The sequence below is a fragment of the Ambystoma mexicanum genome, chromosome 11 (assembly GCF_040938575.1).
Source record: "Ambystoma mexicanum isolate Mex_15411 chromosome 11, UKY_AmexF1_1, whole genome shotgun sequence".
Classification (NCBI taxonomy): Eukaryota; Metazoa; Chordata; class Amphibia; order Caudata; family Ambystomatidae; genus Ambystoma; species Ambystoma mexicanum.
The window spans coordinates 1,028,666,640-1,028,689,806 of record NC_090934.1 but is presented as its reverse complement, the minus strand read 5'-3'; the positions used below and the strand labels follow the sequence as shown (position 1 = coordinate 1,028,689,806).

Below are 23,167 nucleotides of genomic sequence, written 5' to 3'. Positions count from 1 at the left end.
GTACCAATTTCTCTGGTCCGATTCTTACATTATTTGTATGCATCCTCGTGTGTGATGTGCACATGCAGAACACACAAACACTGTGGCCCAGATTCTTAAAAAAAAAAAAAAAACAAACACGTGTAAAACGAGGGTGCAGGCTTCGTGCTTTGTAGTTATGACAGACACACTAGAAAGAATTCAGGTTCTAATTGGATGCGTTTTCAACGTGTATGTCTTGTGTCCATCACCCGCACCAGTCATCTATTGTTGGATCACATTTGAAGGGGAACTCATAATTGTGTCCGAGGGCTGTGTAGAATTCAACTTCAATAAACAGAAACATATGAACATTTCTACACATTTTCCAAAAAGCAGATAGACCTAGCATCATGCAGGCACATTTTATTTTGTTGAGGAATCGGCAACAAGGATTTAAACTATTTAATTGGCAAGCTGTGCAACCCACAGATGTGCCCACTCATACACATCAATGTACAGTGTCAAAGGGCAGTTGACGTGTGTAGCACACGTGTCCTAAAAAGCCACCCAAGCGTGGCCTGCCTACTCATGGTCCTTTCATAACAGAACCAAAGAGATCATGAAAAAGGCAGCAAGTGCGCCATAGAATACCACATAACGGAGCAATAACGTCATGTTGCAGTCAGGGTAAAGTTCCTATGAGTAAACATGGTGGAACACAATGCAGATGGAGCTTTTTTAAACTCCCAGGAGGACGAGAAAAACTGTTCAGAGAGGCCATGTGCAAGATCAGTATCAATATTTGACATCAACATTCAGCCCAGATTTCCCCTTTAAGAACTGGAAGACAGTTCTTGTTTTGCAGGGTTCAAAATTGAGGGGAGCTGGGAACTATTTAGTGCCCGCTTGTAGCCTAGAGGAGCCTGGTAACCTTGGCGCCAATAGCTACCAGGAGCTACTTTTGGCTCCCCAGTGCAACTGATACTGAACAAACACACCTATGTGAATTTAACTTTGTGCGCTTGGGTCAATCTATAAACTAACATTAGGACATCTAAACAACATTGAAAAGAATAAGGGGTAACAAATAATGGACAAAATGATAGGTTTGAATCTTATGTGGAAGCTAGATTTGTGGAATGCTATGCACTAGCTCCTGGTTCCCCAGTGGAGGCTCCTGGTCACTGGTCAATGCTGGATACCCAGGAATTACTTTTAGCTCCTACTTATCCAATGATCAGTGGTTGTGGGGGAAAAAAAAATCACTGAGCATGTGGTGCAAGTAGTTTGCAGGAGGCGATTTATCATGGACAGTTATGAGCAAGAATGTAATGACCTGGCCAGAACACTAGCAACTGAAAAAATCAACTCAATGGCGAGGAATCAGGCAGTCGTAGTCCAAAGATCTCGAGAACCCATCTTTCAGACTTCATTTCTGTAACCCATAACAGAAGCACCCCACAGAATATTGCTTATTCGCATTGCTACCTTGCAACCCCAAAGTCCCCAATGGTCACCCTGCATGATGAGATGAAAACAAACATCTGGACAGCCCTTGCAAGGCTCTGCAATACTTCAATGAATGCAGAATAATGCTTGCACAGCTAAAAAAATATATATATAATAAACAATCCGCACAGCTCCTTTTGAAAAAGTCTAAAGCGGACACGTCTGCAAGTATTAACTACATCTATTCCCCTGATAGAAGCGAACATCACTGAAAGACAACTTAACCTAAGATTGAAGAAATAAACAGAGCAACGCCATGCTACATGATTACCAATCTGGCTTTGGCTTGCATAGGGGCAAGCAATACACACGTCTCAATAATATAGCTTTACAGAGTGAGGGAGCGGTTATTATCTTGGGATAAAGACCCACCCGCAAGATCACCCTCGGCCAGCTGGGAAGGGTCCTTACCCCAAATTATAATGGCCACTGCGGAGGACTATAAGGCTGCTGGCACTTACCGTTAATATCAATAAAGGTTTTGGAGTTATGATGGCAAAGTTAAGAGTTAGTTTAATAGTAGAGGAAGTGGACAAAACATGTTATTAAATAAGATAAAATGACATTTTATTTAATACTAGCAAAAGTGCCTGTTCTCCAAACGGGTTCTGTGGACAGACATGACAACACTCTCATAAGTTGTTGAAAAGCAACGATCCTGTAAATCGCTGCTCCGATTCGCTTATTGCAGGATGTGCTTTGCACTGTGAAGTAAACTGCACTGAGAATGGGTGTGTGGCTGGCCGACATAACCCAGAGCAGACGTTGGGGGAGGTGAGAGTTGGTGTGCTTCTGCATACTGGGACCTACTGTGTTCCCTACCCAACTGTTGCCTCACCCTGGAGTGGTGCAGTTCATTGCAGTGCAAATGTCCCAGAATCCATGCATTCTAGGATGGAGGACCGGTCCTTCTATGACCACAGTGATGTTTCACCGATTTCAGGCAACCGCCTCATGTGTGAAGGTTGCTGAAATCAAGCGAAAGGGGTGGGGTTGACCAAGTGTTATGTAGCCAGTAATGTCCGGAGGGTCCTAACAGGCGACTATGCAAAATGTGGTGTAGATTGATGCAACGGTGTGGAATTGTATAAGGAAAAACACTTCGCCATGCCACAAACAAACACATACATTTTCACTTTTATAAATAAACATTTCAATACCAACGTTTTCTTTATAAAAAGGTCATTTTAACTATCATGGTTAAGCAAACAGTTTTACCACGAGTATTCATTGGGTGTAATGTAAAAGTAAATGTTTCCTCTATACGAAAAAGAAAGTGCCTTCCAGGCAAAAGTGAAGTTGTGGCATTGGGATTCGGCGACTACTTGGCAAATATGTACTTAATATTCTGCCTTTCAAGCCGGAGCCATTGTAAGTAAAAAGCTTGGTGAAATATAGCATATTTAAAAATATTCCCAGACATGAAGTACATGCATGCCTTACCAAGACTGAGACTAAACCTTTGGCCAGCTAAAACACTGACTGCCAAATATACCAAAAGCACGTCTGGCATGGCAACATGCAGATTTTGCAAGCTTACTCAACATGAGGAGACAGTTAAGCATCGTCTAACAGAATGTATAGCTTTATTAGAACAGAGAAAAAGTTATTTGTATCATCATTTGAGAGATTTTCGACTATTGGATCCAGAAACAATGTTGACTCCTTTATTTAATACTTAGAAAACATCACTGAACATTACAGCAGTCCAATTTCTGTAGAGTCTTAACCTGGATAATGATGCCCAAGAGAAGTGATTACATTAATGTATTTTATCTATTTAATGTTTTTATCCTGCATCATGGTTGTACTATTCGGTTTTTATCCTGGAATTGCTTTTTAGTGTGATGTTTTATCCAAGATAAGAATTATTAATTTTAAAATGTACGTATTGATATTTTAATAATAATAGTTGAAAGTTTCTTGCTAGAATGGATTGTAACTTTTCTAATTTGGTTTTTATTGTGAAAGTGTTTTATATTTATTGTAAAACCGATTTTTCACCGATACACACCAATGAACTGTATGACACTTCTTTTATCGATTATTATGCTGCTAATAACATCAACATATCTGTGAATCGACTTTGAAGACTATGTGAAAAGTATAATGTTAACATTGCAATCATGGATAATAAAGTCATAATATTGAAACAGTTGTTATTCAATTAACTATATATATATATATATATATATATATATATATATATATATATATATATATATATATATATATATATATATATATATATATATATATATATATATATATCCCTCTGTAGCATGTACATTTATCCAGATGGACTGCACTCCCAGAGCAGCCAGAGAATAAAATGTTTTCTGCAGCAGATTCAAGGAAACAGCACGGCTCCAGTTAACACCCAAATTTTATTAGCAATGTGCTGAAAGGGAAAAACATGGAAAAGGATGAAGCGTTTCGCGGTGCTCTGACCTCTTGATCACGTGGTTCAACAGAGACACAAATGATGGACAATAAATATACAAACATCTCTATGGTACATACAGAGTGTCTTACAATTAGATTGAATGTTCCTATTGCATTCTTAAGTTGCCCATTTTGGAAAGTCTAAACAAGATAACTAAACATGTATGCAGCTTAATATACTGTATAAGTCAGTGATTTAGGCATATTAAGAGGTATAATGATGGGTCTCATAATATATAACATAAGGTTATGTAAGGGGTACCATGTGCAGAGAGGTATGTCTGTGCGTTACCTAGTGTACTGGCATCTGCTTACTTGAGCCTTAAATAGGGCTCCTACCATAGTAATATTATAAAAGGATGATGACCCCTAAATAATAAAGCTTGTCATATGAAGTCCTAATACGAGCTGTCCATGTTATGCATATGTATACAGTTGACAATCTGTGATAGAGGACTGCGATAAAGATAAGTCCTTAAAGTTTCCCAGGATGAATGGTATCTGTACAAATATGCTTGATATGTGCAAATTTGCTTGTGCAAATGAGCAAAAATGTAAACATAAAGTGCATAGTGCCTTATGTACATTTCTAACAAAGTGCATAGTGCATTCAAGTTTGCGCCAGTAAGGTGTCTAGTGCCCAATACATCCTAGATCGCTCACTACCCTACCAATAATACCATAAACAATTATTCAATAAGTTAAAACCACAATAATGCATAAAATTAATAAATGTGTGAGTCAACATGTCTATCCAAAGTGGCCAAAGTTCAATGTTTCAACAACCATGTGTTGTAAAAGTCCATAAAATCTGTGTGTAAATAAAACCAATTCCTATGTTCCAATGCTATAAAGGCATATTGTTAAAAATTCACAATACAATTAAATACAAATAGTAAAAGATTGATAGTTCATTTAATGCATCAAAACAAACTAGAACGGAAAAAGGCATCAGCATTCAAGGAGTACAAGGTACTTGTGCAATTACAATATTACACAATAATTAGAGACACCAAAAAAAAATGTAAAAGAATTATGATAGTGTGGCCGAGGCATATCTACTTGTGTGTTAAAAATATCATCAGGTGTTGTCAAGTGCCTAAAAAAGTGTACAGTTCTTCGTCGAGGTTGTGGCCCAGTGGCTTTTTAGTCTCGAAATCCAAGATAGTCTTGGTGTCTGATTGTCTTAATAGGAGCTCACGGTTGCTTCCTCTCAGAGATTTGGGAACCGTTTGTATGCCAGGAAATGAAAAGCCATCTAATTTGCCACCATGCTCCATTTGAAAATGTAGTGCCATAGGGTAGGATCAGCATTCTTTATCGCCCTAATATGTTGGAGCATTCGTCATTTAAGTTCGCCCTTTGTGCTTCCTATACGGGTGTTCATGTCAATTTTTTTGTTGAGAAAAGAGTGTAAATAATCAGATATATTGATGGCGTATTGACATGCTTTGCATTTCTGACATTTGTGAAATCCTGATGTTTTGGTTTTCAACCACGTATTCTTTGATGTATTATATAGTGGGCTCAAAGCTAGGTACTATCATGTCTTTCAATGAAGTAGATCTCTTGAACGTGATGTTGACCCATTCCCCTAGCATTGTGCTTAAATGTTCGTCTAACTTCAACACATGCCAATGCCTGTGCATAATCTTATGTATATCGGATGCTTCTTGGCCAAAGGTCAAGATGAGCCTCACATTTGTGATGTTAGAAATGTTGCACAAGGCAGTGTTTTCTGTCAAAAGTATGCTGCGCTTCATATTTCTGGCTTTGAGATGAGCTCTTTCCAACACCTTTTTCGGATAGCCCCGGGATTTAAACTTTAGCGCCATAAAGGCGCATTCCATGTCAAATGTTTCAATCTTGGAGCAATTGCGACGTATGCAGATAAATTCCCCATACAGAATAGTCCATTTTAGAGATGTAGGGTGGCTACTGTTAGCATGTAGAGGAATGTTAGAGCTTTTGGGTTTTCTGTAAAGCTCTGTGGCAAGTTCTCCTTCAGATACGATTACTTAGACATCCAAGAATGCAATTTTGGTCTGGCTAGGACTTTCAGTAAAACTCAGGGTTAACTCAATGAGGTTCAATATTTTAACAAAGTTCAGCCACTCAATGCTAGTACCATCCCAGATGATAAAAAGGTTGTCGATGTAACATAGCCATAATACAATTTTGTCTGTATATCTGTTATTACTGGGATGCCACACCACGAACTTCTGCCACCAGCCCATGGTGAGGTTAGCATATGGGGGAGCAAATGTCGTGCCCATAGCAGTCCCCTGCACTTGGATGAAATATTATTTGTTACAAAGTAATTATTAGTTAGGCAGAGATTAATCATTTCTAAAATCATTTGTCCATGTTGTAAAAAGTTCATAGATCTGGTGTAAAGAAAGTGTTGGCATGCTTTGAGTCCATCTGCATGTTTTATCGATGTGTATAGGGAAACTATGTCCAATGTTGTGAGCAAATAAGTCGATTCCCATTTTTTTTTTTGTATTCCACTTTGATGTGTTAAAATACTCACATACAAGGAGCATCTTGTTGAAATAAATCTTGCTGAGAGATTGCTTTTCTCTTTCTTGCATGCAGAGAAATTCATGGATTACCTACCGTTAATCTTCATTACATCTAACCTTTCCCTGGAATTAAAGGCTCCAGACCATGCCCAGCTTCATGGCCAAGTGAAATCCATTGAAGGCCTCTCTCTGGGAAGCAGTTGATATCGATGATGGTCTGGCCAGACAACGGTCAGGGATCCGGTGGATACAAAGCCAATGCAGCTCAAAGAAATCCATTTGGGTGCTCATCTGGCCCTTGGGCTAAGGTGCATGGATAGTGAAAGTTTGGGAGGCTTCAAGAAGTTGCGTAAAGCCACCGAGGATGCTTCGAACTGGTTTATTCTGGCGGATATGCAGGAGCATGTGGAATATATCAGACTTGGCTTAGGACAATGTTCGGGTCACAGCCCTGGTTCGTGGAAAGATCGGTGGAGCAAGGAGCAGCAGCAAGCCTTTCTCACCCCTCCTCCACCAAGGCAGATGTAGGGCAAGAACAATGGTATGCTCCTGTACCCTGTGCAGGGCAGGAGGGTCCCAATGGAGCATAAACTTGTGGGCAAGGAACTGGGCCCAGACATTGAGCTATTCACCCAAACTCTTTTGCGAAAGGCAGTGGTTTCTCCAGGATTGGAAGGTGAAAATCTTCCAGGCAGATTCAGTAATTCAACCAACCATACGAGGTTGGTAGGTGGTAGACACTTGCTTTTTTCAAAGTGGTCTGAAGACACCTGGACAAATCAGGCTGCTCAGGGAAGGTGGGGGGCAGAAGAGATTTGGCCCCTCTGGTGCAATCGAACATGTCCATTACTCCTACACCAAAATGCAGACTCAAGAATAATGTCTTGAATGTAAAGGGAAGAAAACGCAAAATGAAAACCCTGTAGACAATCATCCTGTTGGTTGTGAAAGGGGATTGTCTTTGTAAGTAGCCAGGCAGAAAGCGTACTATCATTATGTGCCTCTTAGACCCTCCAAGCCAAGGCTCCTCATGTCTGTGGTAAACAGGGAGACATTATTGATTCCAGCCCCCACCACACTTTTGGACCGAATACAAATTCCAGGCCTTCGCAGAGCTGGTGGCTCTGTTAGTTAACCGTCAACATCTACAAGGGATTCTGAAATTCCCCTACCTGGATGATTGGTTGATCAAAGCTGTGCAGAAGGAGACTGCACAAACTCATCCTCCCCATGTGTGCAAGACTTTAAAGGATTGGGGGTTTCATATGCATCATCTTATATCTCAGGGTTCCCAGAACGTACGGTTTGTAGGGGTTCTATATAACTATGCATGGGGAAAGATTTCCCCCGGAAAGGATCCCACACCTGCAGGTGGCTCGGACCAAGATTCTGGGGGAAAGAATGGGCCTACTGTGATCTCTCTAAGAGGTTCACAGTCACAGGACATGTCTATATCCTGGACCGATGGCCATGCCTTCTCCTCCGGCCCTGTATTCCAAGCTTCTAAATCATTGGCTTTCAGCCTCCCAATGGTTTAAGGCCTGCATTCCTGGTCCTAAGGAGCTTCTGGGAGAGCTGGATTGGCGATTATAAGCCTACGGCAACACCAGACTGAATTCCCCAGACTCATGCAGTTGGGATTTGGCCTGGACTCTCCTTTCAGACCCATTTTGTACCATCTATGCAGCAGCCTGCAGTGGGGTGCCACTCTGGGGCCCAAGTGCAGTTTAGGGGAAAAGGACTCCGGAGGAACTATGCATTTCCGCAAATTGGAGGAACTTGTCTGCCACTGGCAAAGCTCTAAAGTTTTTCTTTGGAGGTTGGAGGGCCAGGCTGTGTTGGGCAGGACACACAACTAGTCAGCAATGACAAATAGACCACCAGGGGCGTGTTGGGATCAACATCTCTGAACACCTTGGAAGGTGAAATGGGCTCCTGGGTGGAAGCTCCACTGAAGTTTGATGCATCTGAAAGGCGTCTAGTTCCAGGGGCTGGGGCGGGGTGGGGTTGGTAGAAAATTGGGCAGCCAAGCTCAGCAGTGTCTTCCCAAGCACACAGGGGTCAGCCAGGCTGAATCGATCCTTTAAGGGGTTCGGGGTGCGGGGGGGGGTTGTAAAAGGTTTGGAGCACCCTTGATAGACCTGCTTGCCTGTCCCATTTTGGCCAAGGTCATTGTGTTGATTTCGGGTTTCAGATTGAAGGGCCTAGGGTGTACCCCATTATACCTTGAATACCCCCAGGACTCCTTTATGCTTCCATGGTATTTCAGATTCCAAGGGTGCTCAGGGAGAGCAGGTCCCAAAGGCTTCTGCTATTTCCTTACTGGCCGCAACAGGGCTTCTTCCCGTCTCTCGGAACTCTTCTCAGAGCAGGTGGAGGATCCAGAGATGGCCTTGCTCTCTACTAGCCGGTCAAGGTCCAGGGGTACACAAAATCCAAGCTGATATGGGAAGGCTGCTAGCATTAGGATTATTTGCTCAGGTGGCAGAGACTATCCCCCAATCAATTATCTGGCTTCCTAAAGGCCTATGATGGGTATTGGCAACATTTCTTGAAATAGTGTTTGAGACCCGATGTCGCACCCCATACCTATTCAATGCGGCATTGCAGACATTTTGCAGTTCCTCCACAATTGTTTCATAAAGGGTTGGCAGTGTTTGCCCTACTGGTGCATTGAGATGCACTGACAGCTATTCTGGGTAACCTGGAGAGCATCTTGGAAGGGGACGCTCTAGTTGGTAGAGTTAGTTTCTTTTTTACCTCTCCCATACAATGGCTTTCCTGCAGGGGATCTGCCCCTTTTACTGTGAGTCCTGAGGGGCACGCCCTTTGAACCAATTGTCTCAGGATTGACATCAAGTTCCTGATATTAAAGGCAGCTATCCTCATTTCAGTTTCCGCAGTATGTAGATTTGGGGAAAATAAGGGCCTGGTGTACAAACCCACCTCCCCCTTTCCTTAAGTTAGGCTGGAGGTTTTATGGAAATGAGACCCTAGCGTTCTCCCGTTGATGGTGTGCATGTGGATTTCCCCATTTGCTTTTCGGAACCCAAAACGGCAGAAGAAGTGGTTTGGCACTTTATAAATGTTAGGAGGTGTCCAAGCATCAGGTTGAAACTGCGGTTTTCTGCACATCTGGGCGACTTTTTGGTCTCGCTGATAACTTTCAGCTATTGGATATGTGTTATTTCGATGGCCCGAGAATCTCCTCCTTTACACGTACAGGTCGATCAGCATGGGCTTTGGCAGCGTCTTGGACAGATTCCTCGGCGGCGGTCCCACTGTAAGAGATACGGAGCGCAGCTTCCTATGTTGACCCAAATGTGTTCTGAAGTCATCTTAGCTTGGCCGTGGCAACCCTAGGGAATGGAGCGTTTGGGGCTTGGTATACTCAAGGCTGGAATAGAAAGATTGCCAATGGTGGAGTTTTTATTAAATGGAGATGGGATATAGCAATGCTCAGCGTCTTGGGCGGTACATTAAGTGGAATTAGAAATCGAGGGGGGTGCCTCACCATGGGGGTGTGGCCTAGGTACTTAGCCCACACACCCTATGCAGAGCCCCCCCTCGCCTAAGGTTGGGGGGGGGCTGATAATAGAAGTAGAGCTGCGCGCATATGCCCAGCCCCTCCTTTTAAACAAAAGAAGGGGCTGGGCACGCCAAAGGTGTGACACCAGTGTGCCCCAGCTCACACACAGCAGGCAGTCCTTTCATCCACGGAGCCGGTGGTAGGCAACGATTTAACCACCGGCTCCTTGAATGAAAGGTTACCCTGCTGCTGATGTCTCTGTACTCAGAAAAAGTAGGAGGGCAGTACTGCCCAGCTATCCTTTTGTTTTCGAGTAAAGTCATCAAGCAGCATGAAGCTCCTTGGCTTCTTGCTGCATGATGGCTATTCACTCGGAAACAAAAAGGAGAGCTGGGCAGTACTGCCCTCCTACTTTTTCTGAGTACAGAGACATCAAGCAGCCTGTGTAACCGAAGCACTGCATGCTTACACAGGTTGCTTGCAGGTGTCAGTACTTTCGAAGTACTGACACCTGCAGGCAGCCTATTTAACTGCATTGCTTTGGCTACACAGGCTGCCCGACAACAGTATCGGCGTGGCTGGGGCTAGTAAGGAATGTGCACCGGCAGGGCCCTGGCTCGGGAGCCCTTTTTGGAGACGGCCAGGGCTCAGTCCCAGCCAGCCTCAGCCCACTTAAAGCCCTGGTCTTGTGTGTTCATAGGTTCCTTTCCACAAGATACAGCTTTAGTATATCTCAAAGGTACGTACTGTGACGAGGAAGAGGAATGTGGAGGTGATGCCGTACAAGTCATCTTCATTACTCCTACTCTTCCTCGTTATAGCAATGATGACCATCCTTGCCAACCCTGGCAAAGGAAGGTTGTATTATCCAGCTTGGGAAAAATGTAACCCTGTATTGTGTGTAAATGGGAGTTTATATAGCTCCACTGGGACGATGAGGAGGGACACGTAGTAATGCTTTGAGCCGTTTCCTAGTGTGATTCTGAAATTATAATTGGAAAGCAGTCCAAAAATGTATTTATGGACTGCATTCCAAACATTCTGATTGGTGGCTCAGAAGTTAATAATGACTTACAAGAGCCAATAAGAGGAAAGAACTATCACTCGACCAAACCGCAGCGCAAACCCCTCTCCTACACCTGTCCGTAATTTACGATACGGTCGACGCACTCTATCCGCCTCACCAACTAATATTAACAGACAGCAAAAGAGCATTTCCATTCCAAACATCACCGCCATGAATTCCTCAAGCGCTCAGAATATCGGTGTCCAAGCTGCAAGTATCGGGAAACGGACAGGAAATTATTACCTATGCTTTAAAAATGCGACACAGTAATCTCTCAAGGATTTGTAGATGGCAAGGGGCTGCTTTCTCAAATTTCTAAAAGTGGTCTTAAAAATATAGGTCTCCTTAAAAGGACCGAGTGCTGCACCTTGCATAGGATTTCTAGGCAGACCGCCCACTGACATATTTACAACCCACTGAATTATGCAAGAGGCCCAACGAACCCCACATTTGTGCATTTGGACTTAATGGACAGACTCTACCCAGTTTAAGAATTGCCACATTCCTGTCGCTTCTTGTATGTTAGTGTATTCAGTTTCTTTACTCGTGCAGCACATATACAGACATGTTAAAAACAGACAGACATTAAAAACAGACAGCACGTTTTAAAATCCGAGAAATACAGAAAACCCATTGAAGTAGAATTATCGTGTATGAAAATGCACTGTCCACGGTGAGCTCACTCCGCTGGGTGCAACAAAATACATACCACAAGGTAAACGCTGCGGCTGAACCAATTACCAGAGGTCAGTGGAACTGATCTGCGATTATCCAGCTGCTTTGTAAAACTCGGGGGGATAAAATGGTCACAGAGGGTGGATTACTAATTCCTGACAGTTGCAAGATTAAAACGCAGAGGCAGCCCCACAACCCATGTCGAGAATGCCTGCAGCCTACACCCGCTTTGGTTGCTTTCAAAGAGTGAATTTTAATTTATTGTGCAATATAAACACACAGTATTTTGGAGATAAAGCGCGACTGCCCCAATAAATAACGCTTAAGAGGGGACGTGTAACCTATTTCGAGGCCCACTGTGTGACAATCATCAACATAGCTGAGGAGTTTCCTTCCAGAGTATTTCGGGTAAAAACTTTTAGCAGCTGGCTGTAAAATGCAGCAATTGCCTGTGCTCTCCCCTTTGCCCAGAAACCACAAATACCGGTGAAGTAATTTCTGGCAACACGAGGACCTCAGTTTAACAAATCAACAGCACAAAACTTGCGTCTGCGAACCTCGAGCTCAATCAAACGTTCTTAAGTGAACACTGACGGCCTCAACAAAAAAGCAAAATGCTACCATGCATATGTTGGCCACCCAAGAGGTACATTTCTTCGGTCCCCCTTCTCAAATTACTTTCCAAAGTGCAAGGGGTGCCACCTGCTCTCACCCAGTCTCTGCACATCTCCACTGTAGAGAAACGCCGTCTAGGAAGAAGAGGTCAACCGCGAGCTGCGGAACCACACGAAAACTGCAAAACCAACATGCGATGATAGGAAACAGCATGCACATTTTATTTGCTTGAGGGATTGCGAGGTTCCAACGGTGGACAACGTTTTTGTCTCAGATTCTTACATCCATGTAATTACGAAAAGTAAGCCCACGCCCTTTGTGCCCATAAGCCACTTGCATTACGCATGACACGGCCAAACACATGGACGGCGATAGGGCCTTTCAACCATGTTAGTTACAAGGGGATTAATGGGGGGGCCGCCAGCAACTCCCCATATATCTAGCTAGCAGTCTTTATAACAGCAATATATTCAGTCTACCTCACTTGTGTCGAACCACAGATATATGCTAAATAATGGAGGCGGGTGCGGCCATTTCCTGCTGTTTGTGGTAAACAAAAAAAAACAAATACAGAAGAAGGAAAAAAAATGTGACGTTGCAATTCAGCAAACTTTAATAGAACCATATGTTCCTTTTTAAATTACTTTAGATCTGGCATTTGCTTGTAGCTCTTGCGGACGTCACATCCCTCGGATCATACAGCAGTGTTATCACCTCATTGCCTTTTAACACCAGTTCCACCACATCAGCCTCTTGCTGACAAAGAAGGAGTTATAGGTGTTCAGTGGGCATTTAGTGATTCAGCTCCCTGCTGGCAGGTCATCTCATGAAAATCGGCAGCTATTTAGCTGTATTTCTTGGTCTCCATTATAATGTAAGCACCCCACGAGTGCCTCAGGCTGCTCTACGCAAGGGAGGCCCCAACCATTCTATTAAAATGGGCGCCCACAAATCTTCAACCGGCCTGGCCAAAACGAACAGCATACAGAAGAAAAAAGCTATTCTTCCACTAAACAATGTGACAATATTGAGATTAACAGCGCTGCACTGCTTGCAAGCTTTGTATTCATACATTTATTATAATACGGCAGTCGCTGCACTATAATTAAATTGCATGTTGAGTACCATAGGAAATCTTTTTTTAAAATGTTTTTATTGTGATATTGCCAAAATGAAATTTAAACTTTACACAAAATATACATATCAAGTTCAAAAACAAAATACATTTTTTTCTCAAAATTCTAAGATTATACAGTACAAAGAAAAGAAAATGAAAATTCCTCATAGAAGTAAAAGTGCAGAAACCATATCAATCATTTCACAATCCATCTAATCATGCTCCCACAGCTCAGTTAACCAAATTTAAAACATTAAGAATGTTTACGATCTCAGACGTAAGAAAAACTTAATTTCCTGAAACACTTCTTTCCCAGAATATCTCAGAATCTAAAGATTCAACTTTATGAACAAATGCCATACAAAATCAAAAAAATTAATTGCCAATAACTTTTGACTCGTATGACTAAGTTGGCGGAAATTTTGCAGGGAAAAATTGTATGCACGCCCCCCCCAAACTGGAAAATTTGGCAAAAGAGCTGTAAAATAATTCAAAGTTATTAAGAAAACAAAAAAAGCTGTTTTGGGTTAGTCGCCATTCATTCTGCCATAGACAAAAAGGTCAATTGGGTGTGGGGGTGGGGTGTGAAAGGGAGAGGACACCTTGTCAAATTTGTGATTTGGGGGTGAGCAAAGGGACCAAATTAAGAGAAACAATTAACCGTAGCTGCGGTTGTACTGAAGGATAACCACGGCTACATAAGAAAAAGCAAGGGTGAAGGAAAGTGCATCACACAGAAGCAATGATTGTTGGGGGGAATGGATGTGGGCGCACTTGGCGAGTGCCTGGGAGGGCAAGGAAGCATTCCCCCCACCAATCATTTTTCCTGATAACCGCAGGTATCCAACAGCTACAAATAACTGCAGCCATCTAAAGCACATATTAAAAATTAAAAATATTTGTACAACTACAGTGAGGTAGTGGGTGAAAATCATTTTTGTTGCAAATCTCCTGTTAAATAAAGCACCCAGCCCTGATGGGTTCACGGCTCATTTCTATAAAAAATATGCAGACACATTAGCCCCCTTTCTTGCAAAACTCATGAACTCCTTTAAGGAGGTCGGGAACCTTACACCAACAATGAATGAAGCTAAGGTGCTGGTTTTCCACAAGTCAGGCAAGGCTCCAACATATCCGGCCTTGTAAAGGCCTATATCCCTGATAAATTTAGACGCTAAAATATACACCAAAACATTAGCAGCCAGACTGTCTCCACTCCTCCCAAATCTGATACACCTAGACCAATCAGGCTTTATACCAGGAAGACAAACACATGACAATATTAGGCGGATTTCCCATTTAGTGGAAAAAATTGGCATTACTAACACACCTGCAGCACTATTAGCGATTGATGCTGAAAAAGCATTTGACCAGGTGGAATGGTCACTGCTATTTAAGATGCTAAAATGCATGGGGTTTGGGGAACACTTCATTGGTATGATCAAGGCTAACTACAACTCCCCGTCCTGCAGGATAGCGTTGAATGGGGAGCTCACGGAGAGGGTAAAGATTTCAAGGGGAACCAAACAGGGCTGCCCATTGTCACCACTTTTATATGCCATCTTCCTGGAACCCCTCTTAATAAGAATAAGGGAGTCCCAGCAGATAAAGGGGATAGACATGGCGGGACTGCAACACAAAGTGGTTGCGTACGCGGACGATATGTTATTGGCTTTGGAGGACCCGGGGAGGTCGCTAGTGGCAGTTATGGGGGAACTGGAACGCTACGGGGACATTTCAGGACTCAAAGTGAACAGGGGGAAGTCGGAAATTATGATATTGGCGGGAGATGGTGAGGAAATAGGGAGAGTTGCCACGGAGATGGGCCTAAAAGTAGCAGATGAAGGGATAAAATATTTGGGAATCACACTGACATCTAGGGTGGGACTGCTGTATGACAGAAATTTCCCCCAGCTCATGGCTAAGATAAGGAGGGACCTAGAGAGATGGAGCCCATTACAGATCAAGATGACCATTCTACCGAGGATCCTTTACTATTTTCAAGCACTCCCTATTAGGGTTCCACGTTCCTTTTTTAAAACATTCAACAAGGCTGTTACATCTTATATATGGAGAGGGAAACCCTCGAGAATAGCGAGAGGTACCATGACAGCTTCGTACCGGGAAGCCACATTTCCAGAAATATCAGGTGGCGCAGCTTAGGGTGCTACGGGAGTGGATGGGGGAAGATCCAGCTACTATATGGGCTAAGCAAGACAGAGCGGTTGCTAGAACCCAACTTGTGGAACTCCTATGGAAAGCGAAACAGCATAGACACCCCAATCTCCGCATAAGCGAAATAATGCAGGCCACCCTGGAGGCTTGGGATACACAGACCCAGAAAGGCAGTATGTCCTCGGTAGAGGGCCCCTTTACACCAATTTGTCGAAACCCGCAGTTTCCCCCCCGGAGATGGAACGAGGGGCGTTTGAGAAATGGGAAGTGGCGGGCTACACGAAAATAGGGGAGATGTTAGCGGACAAAAAAATTAGATCGTTTGCGGAGTCTACTTTATTGCTGCGACTCACAGTGGGTGACAAACTGAAATATGATCAATTTAGACACTGGCTTAAGACGCCAGAGATCACTAAAGCAGCAACCAGGGATCTCACCCCATTTGAATCATATGTCACAAATAACACAGGGGCAAAGAAATGGGTATCAATATTGTACTCGGTTACAAACTTCCAAGCTGATGATATAAAATGGACTTATATGATAAGGTGGGGAAATACCCTGGGGGTGGCCCCAACGAAACAGCAATGGGTTGAGCTGTGGACACAAATTCCCAAACTAACTCCTTCGGCACAATCAAGAGAAATGTGGGTTAAAATTGTTTCCCAATGGCACTTCACCCCTGACAGACTACATAAAATGTTCCCACAGAAGTCATAAGTGCTGGAGAGGGTGCGCAGAGGTGGGAACATGGAGGCACATCTGGTGGGAGTGCAAGGGGATCAAGGCCTTTTGGGATGAAGTTAAAGTGGAGGTGGGGGAAAATATTCCTGGGTGCGTGCCAATGGGGTGAGAGGGTATGGCTTTTGGGAATGAAAGATGGAATAGTCAGGAAGTTTACAAAGCCACAATGGAGAAGCATAGTGGGGATGATCATAGCGGCATGGACCACAGTCGCCCAATGCTGGAAAAAGAAAGAATCCCCTTTGATATTTACTTGGCTACAGAAGGTGTGGGCCCAAATGGCAATGGAAAAGGTGACTCACACAATCCAAGGCACGGGAGACTCATTCGCGAAGGAGTGGGGATTGGTACAGGACTACCTTCAATCGGACTACATGGACCAGTGGTGTCCACATAATATTAAAGTTATGGACATATTTCGAGGATGAGCGGTTCACCTACAACAGGAAGCCAACGCCGCGGGGGAAGGGGGGAACGGGGTGTGGGGGGGGGGTGGGAGTTGTAAGTAAGAGTTTGTTTCCTGTATTATGTTCGAATAAAATAAATACATTTTTAAAAAAAATCATTTATGTTTTAAACAATTGTGAAGGCCATAGCTAGTGGCTTGGTAATGTAAAATATACAGTGGTCACAGCCAGAGGCTCTGCTCACTAATCAAGGCCGAAGGCTGTGGCTAGTGCAGGGTATACATTTTTCAGGAGCTGGGAGCTAGTTAACTCCTGGTTCTAGCCAAGGGGAGCCTGGTTAGCTTGAAGCCAACAGCTACTAGGAGCTACTTTTGACTCTCTGGGTCAAGTGGTGTCTTTCAAACATAGTTGTGTGATTTTAACTGTGTAGGTTTAGGCATGTGTATAAAACGGAAGGACAAACATAAGGGGCATTTAAAGCATACTGGATAATATATAAAGGACAAAATGATTGCATCTTGTGCACAAGTTAGATTTGCTGTGCGCTATTTACTAGCTCCTGGTTTCCCAGTGGTAGCTTCTGCCTAACAGGGGATAGCCGATATCAAGGAGCTACTTTTTGCTCCTGTCAACAGATCCTTATTTCAAGCCCTGCTAGTGGCTTCGTAGTGTTGTAAAATCTACAGTGGACACGGCCGAAGGCAAAAGCATACACAACAAGACATTCTAGAGGTAAATCCTTGGGCTGCCCTCCCATTCCAAAATGCCCCATTGTCTTCATATTCCTGAGTAATTTTAAAATTACCAACCTAAAACGCATGCCCAAATCAATGGCTTTATATGCTATGAACTATGTTAGATTTTTTTTTTATTTATGAACTAGACACTTGCAGAAATGTAACGTGTTGTCCAGTTGATTATTTTATCAATGCCCAAAGTGAGTGGGAAGTTACAGAATAAAAGACATTCTTCCTGGCGATGTGACATTGAAGCCTTTTCTTTAATACTGGCAGCCTCTGTGCGGCAGAGTGTCCAAGTTGTAGCCAGGTGAATGGAAGAGAGACCAAAAGAGGGGACTACATTTGCTAGCCTGTAACACAACACGTTTAGTTAGATTATAAGATCAGGAGGAACATTTGGTTGCTTGGTAGATCGTGGTAAGGCAGCATTTTGGAGGATTTACAGGGTCTATGTTTGGGGTGCCGCTGGTACCCGAAAACTTAGATGGACAAGTAAGTAAAGCACTTGGAGCAGTTAAGAGTATTATGCGAGCCGAGCATTTGGCGTCATATTTGGACTTGCTAAGCCAGAAGGACACTGGGAGGGGAATGCTGGTAAGAGTATCCTTGCCAATTTGATCTGGTATGATTTCCTTGCTGTCTCAACGGTATTACCCAAATTGATTGTTTACAAACTATCGCATGGTAAATCTGGCCAAAATTCAGCCAGTACCATTCGATTGTTTGTAAACGATAAATTTGGGTAAACACTACCAAACATGGGGAGCAGGGGTGTGTCCCCCGCTCCTCATGTTTGGTAGTGATGGTGGCTTTTGGGTGTAGCGGGTGTCCCCTGCTTACAGAGGCAGGGGATGAAAGAAAAAAAAATAGAAACGCTGACCCCACTGCGTCGGATCCGACCCGCATTGGAGAGAAGGATCTGACGCTGCATGGTTAGAAGATGAGCGGATTGGCAAAAAGGTAAGTAGGGAGTGGGTGGGGTGTATGGGGAGTGTGTTTTTTTTTAGTTTGGGCGGATTTGGCAGCAACAAAATTGGCTTCACGGCCGAATTGACTACAGTCAATTTGGCCGCAAACAATTGTACCAAGGCCAAACCGTATACATCAGTCTCAACGCGTGCATCCTACAAGGTTTGCTCATTAACTCTCGCGATGTACAGCGTTTCCATGCACTAACGGGCTAGTCGAATACATATGCTCGAATGTGAGCCATAATTGCCCTCCCCTATACCTAGGCATTACCATGACTGCACATTTTAGGAGTGCTCCGTGCTTGTGCTTTGTCCAGTTACTACAGGAATTTCAAAACATATGCCCTGTCCCCCCTCTCCGCCAATGTATACCTATTAGAATTCGGACCCTCTTTAAGGGAGGATGACTTTAAGTCACATTTCTGCATCCCTTTCTCAGGCTGTCTGCAATCTGCTGCACTTTCTAAAGGTGCAGTCTCTAAAAACAAGGCACAGTCCTTCATGGGAGACATGTGTGCAACGGGAGCACCAGAGAGCGTCCTCTTTCCTATTGGGTTGACCTGTTCCTATGCACCAAAATATTTACAATGTTTACCCAGATTGTGGATATTGATATGAACGATGGATGGACCATCTCTGGTTCATGACCACCAAGACCATGCACTGTTGCTCCTTATTTTTGTGAAAAAATGACGGTTATCCACTTGACTGCATAGGCACTGTCTCCTAAGCGGTTATCAGTCAGGTTTCTGACCACACAGGGAAACAAATACCATGGTCACTGACATCTGGATCCATGCCAGGAAGAGGCACTCGGAGTGCACTCTGTTAATTTGTATTTAGAGATGTATACCGCGCTTATACCAAAGTGCTGAACAATTTTTAACAGTACAGTAAATTTGCAACCATGAATGAGATTACAAAAGGATAAAAATATATAGAAAAATAAAAAAAAATTGGAGTTGAGACAAGAAGAAATCTATTGATAAGATGAAGAGGGAAGCGTTTAGAAAGTGGGTGCCAGTCTTTCAGAGCAAAAAGAATGAAAGCAGGAATGAGCTCATGGGGCTTTGGGAAAGAGAGAAGATGTAAATATTGAATGAATATACGATGAGAAGGGAAGTAAGGGGAATTAAAGAAGAGAAATAAACCGGGGCAAGACCCTGGGTACATTTAGACAATACATAAAAAGAGAAATAGAAAATGTTAATCAAATAGAAAGGAAGGCTATTAAGATGAGAAGAAGTAATAGAAGGACGAGGGGGGAAGAGATGAGTGGACATGAACATAAGAATGAAAAGGAGTGAGATGAAGGGGGGAGAATATAAGTGGGAAGATAAGAAGTTTCTTTGCATCAACAGAAATGAAAATGACAGGATAAAGCTGGTTTAGAGATGGAGAAAGAAAGGGAAGGCTCGAGATGATGCCTATATTCCATGCAGAACAATAAAGAGAAGAAAGAGGTATCAAAAGTCGAGGGGATTACAGAGGGGAAGCAGCGAAAAACGAAACGTCAGTTGGAATCTGGTCAAGGATTGAATAGCAGAGAGACAGTTAGAAAGCCTAGTATGGAGAATATCAGTGAAAGAAAGAAAAAAAAGATGCGACAGGTATGACTGAACGAGGTATTTAGATAGGCAGAGAAACAGTGAAGAGGGAAAAGAGAAAGGAGACATGACAGAGCTTTGGGAACACCAAATTGAAAAGGTATATAGAATGAAATATTCCCAGACCAAGAGACGGATTAAGTTCTGTCTGAGCGGTAAGAGGAGAACCATTGAAGACTGGCCTATTGGCAGCCTTCAACACTGGACCATCAATTTCTTATCTGGCACCTTGAAGAATAAATGGGCATCTCAGGATTTGCTCTAAATTGTTAAAAATGTTTATAAGGGTGACCCTTTCCATAGCACTTGCTAAGGGCTTTTTGTGCGGTGTCCACAAATGTTAGTAATTTCCCTTGATGTTCTTCAACTTAATACATGGCTCCCGTTGGGCCATTTCCCCGAATTATTATGCAACTGATTTCAAGTACATGCAACTTCACATCAAAGTGGAAGATGGGGTGTGCAGCTACATGCAGGTAGACATATCTGTTTCAAGGTGGGACCTGGATTGCACGCAATCATCTCTGCCTTAAAACATCAAAGACTGTGGTACAAGGCCTGAGACAAACGCGGAACAGGGAAGTTGTTTTTGACACAAACCTTTCGTTTACTGTGCTCATCCTTTGGGGGAGGAAGGCAACATAATTGGCTACTGACAGGAACGCTTGCACTCTTGAAAATCACTCAAAATGATCCTGGTTTGTGCAGTTGCGATACCACGCTCCACTTGTGCAACATCATCTATGCAGACTTCCCTACAAAGGCCTGTGTCAAACTTCAAAAATGTACAGAACTTTGAAATAAGACATATCTTTTACTTGAAACACTGGCATCATCACACCGGCTATCATGATCCTCCATTGGGCTACCTGTGACTCATAGGAAAGACTTTAAAGGTTCTCCTCCTCAGGTACACAGCCTTCTACGACCCTCCTACAGGATATCTTTACAAACTCTCCGCCTTCACTACCATAAACACAAAACCTGCTGGTAACCACTAGTGCAGATATAAGCATTTTAAAGGCAAACCATTGCAGCCATACCCTAGATTCTGTCCCTCTGGTACTCATCCTCATGTTGTACTGCGATCTTTACTTGATGACATGTTCAATTTTGGCTATTTGGCTCGGTATACATAATTATATCAAGGCTCCTCCCACTGGAAGAAACTTCTGGCCTACCTCTCCCACCAAGCATTCATGAAAGGAGTATTTTTTAGTTAGCTGGAAGATAGGGGAAAGCATTGAGGTGAAAGCGGAGTTGTTAGGCTGAGGAGTATTGTCTGGGATGTTGAAGTTGAGAGGAAGTTCTGACTGGACAGTGGGGTGGCATAGAAGAACACAAGGGGGAATCTGGAGCTTTGCACTGATCGTAGTGCTGGCGAAAGTCTGAGGATGCGAGAGTTAGTGTAATTAGTGATGAACTTGGAAGGTCTGCGCGAAGGAGGGTCAGTGTGGGGGCAGGGGAAATATTAAAACACTGGCAGCTGGGAAGGTTATGCTAACAGAGTCTTGAACACATGCGCATTTTGGTAGGTGCCTCGGGATACACTTCACCTCCTCCGATCCGGGGCAAAGGAACTTTCTCAAAAGTTAGACAGTGTCACCCTCCCACTGCTCCAGTTTGCTTTTGCCGGGGTGGCTGGCGGGAGGGGCTCCTTCCCCACCTCCTGCAGAAAGTTTGTGTCAAGGCTGCCAGTGCTCACCTCCCGCGAATGCTCCCCGCCTCCTCTTGCAACAGCGACCTCCAGCATGCCCGGCCGTCCACAGGCTCCGCTTACCACAGTCCCGTGTGCGCCCCCAACATTCCCCCGCTCGTACGCGCCTGCCTGCACACAATGCCAGGAAAAGGCGTCCGCGGACACACTGCTGCAGGCATACACTCTGAGCACTAACAGCCGGACGGGTAGGGGGGGAAGGCGGGTTTGCGGGGGGAGAGGAGGCCGGGGAACGTGGGAGGGGCCAAGGAAGTGGGTGGAACGAACAGGAGAAGGGGGCAGGAGTACTAGGGCGAGGCTAAGCGAGAAGCTGCCCTGGGGGGGCGGGTCTAGAATGGAAAATAAGGTGGGAGCTGGAGCGAGAGCGTGTTTTAGCATTCAAAAGGGGGCAAGGGCTGGGGAAGTGCCGATGGTAAGAAGGGGACGGGCCAAACATGAGAGTTAGGTGCTTGTGGAACCAGTGCCGGTTAAAAGGAGGAGCACTAGAGAGAAGGCGGAGCCTAAGAAAACCCAGGTAGAGGACCAGGGAGGGTCCACGTGGGGCGTTCACACTGCTAGCGAGACCTGAAAGGGGGGCCGGGAGCCGATCAAAGATAAAACGAGAGGCCTATGCACCGCAAAAGCCCACCCCGCCCCCGCCTTTTCCTCCCCACACGGATGCGCCCGTTCCTAAGTTGGACGTGGGACAGAGACACAAAAGACGGACACGTTGGCCCGAATAGCCCGCCGCTCAATAAAAGAAGGACTTTACGCGACAAAGTTTCAGTTCTGATAGTATCAGAATGCCGAGGGCGCGCGAGACGTCATGGAAAGAGAAGAAGCCACAAATGCGCCTTTCATAGAGCAAGGATACGTTTATCAAACAGCTGTCAAGAGCATAATGGAGCGGTTTATAAAATAAACTTCTTTCATAGAAACAAAATGAAGACGTTCTATAAGACGCTGTATGATGCTAGCTATGTTTTCAAAGCTGAAACTACAGTTTTCTGATAAAAGAATACTGATCCTTCACTAATAATAAACAGTTTCACTAATAATAAACAATTAAACACATTCTATGTCAAGGCAGGAGGCTCGGATTATGCTTTCCCATAAGTTTACTTCTTGAGCAGCAATGAAAACAATACAATCAAAGACATACCTCTCAACTCACACGCTTTGGGAGGGTGTCACCCGCCCAAAGCAGCTCTCTCACGCGCCAATGGCTAATCCCCCACACTAAAGTGAGATGGAGGTTTAGATTATATTAAAGACAAGGAGGCGATTATTATGCATAACAATCTTTACTCTGAAACCACAGCAGCAAAGAAAAAACTTTTACAAACAAAATGTTGTAAAGAACAGAACTAAGTAGAGTTCAATGT

At 43.8% G+C, this 23,167-nt stretch overlaps 1 protein-coding gene across 2 annotated transcripts in view; it reads right to left on the bottom strand.

The window, feature by feature from the left end:
* Positions 1–22,018, bottom strand: part of AKAP13 (A-kinase anchoring protein 13) — a 1,883,770-nt gene extending 1,861,752 nt beyond the window's left edge. For both annotated transcript variants that reach the window (XM_069624282.1, XM_069624281.1), the window contains exon 1: positions 21,792–22,018. The gene's annotated coding sequence lies outside the window, so the exon portion shown is untranslated. The remainder of the gene's footprint in view (positions 1–21,791) is intronic.
* Positions 22,019–23,167: the final 1,149 nt, after the last annotated feature.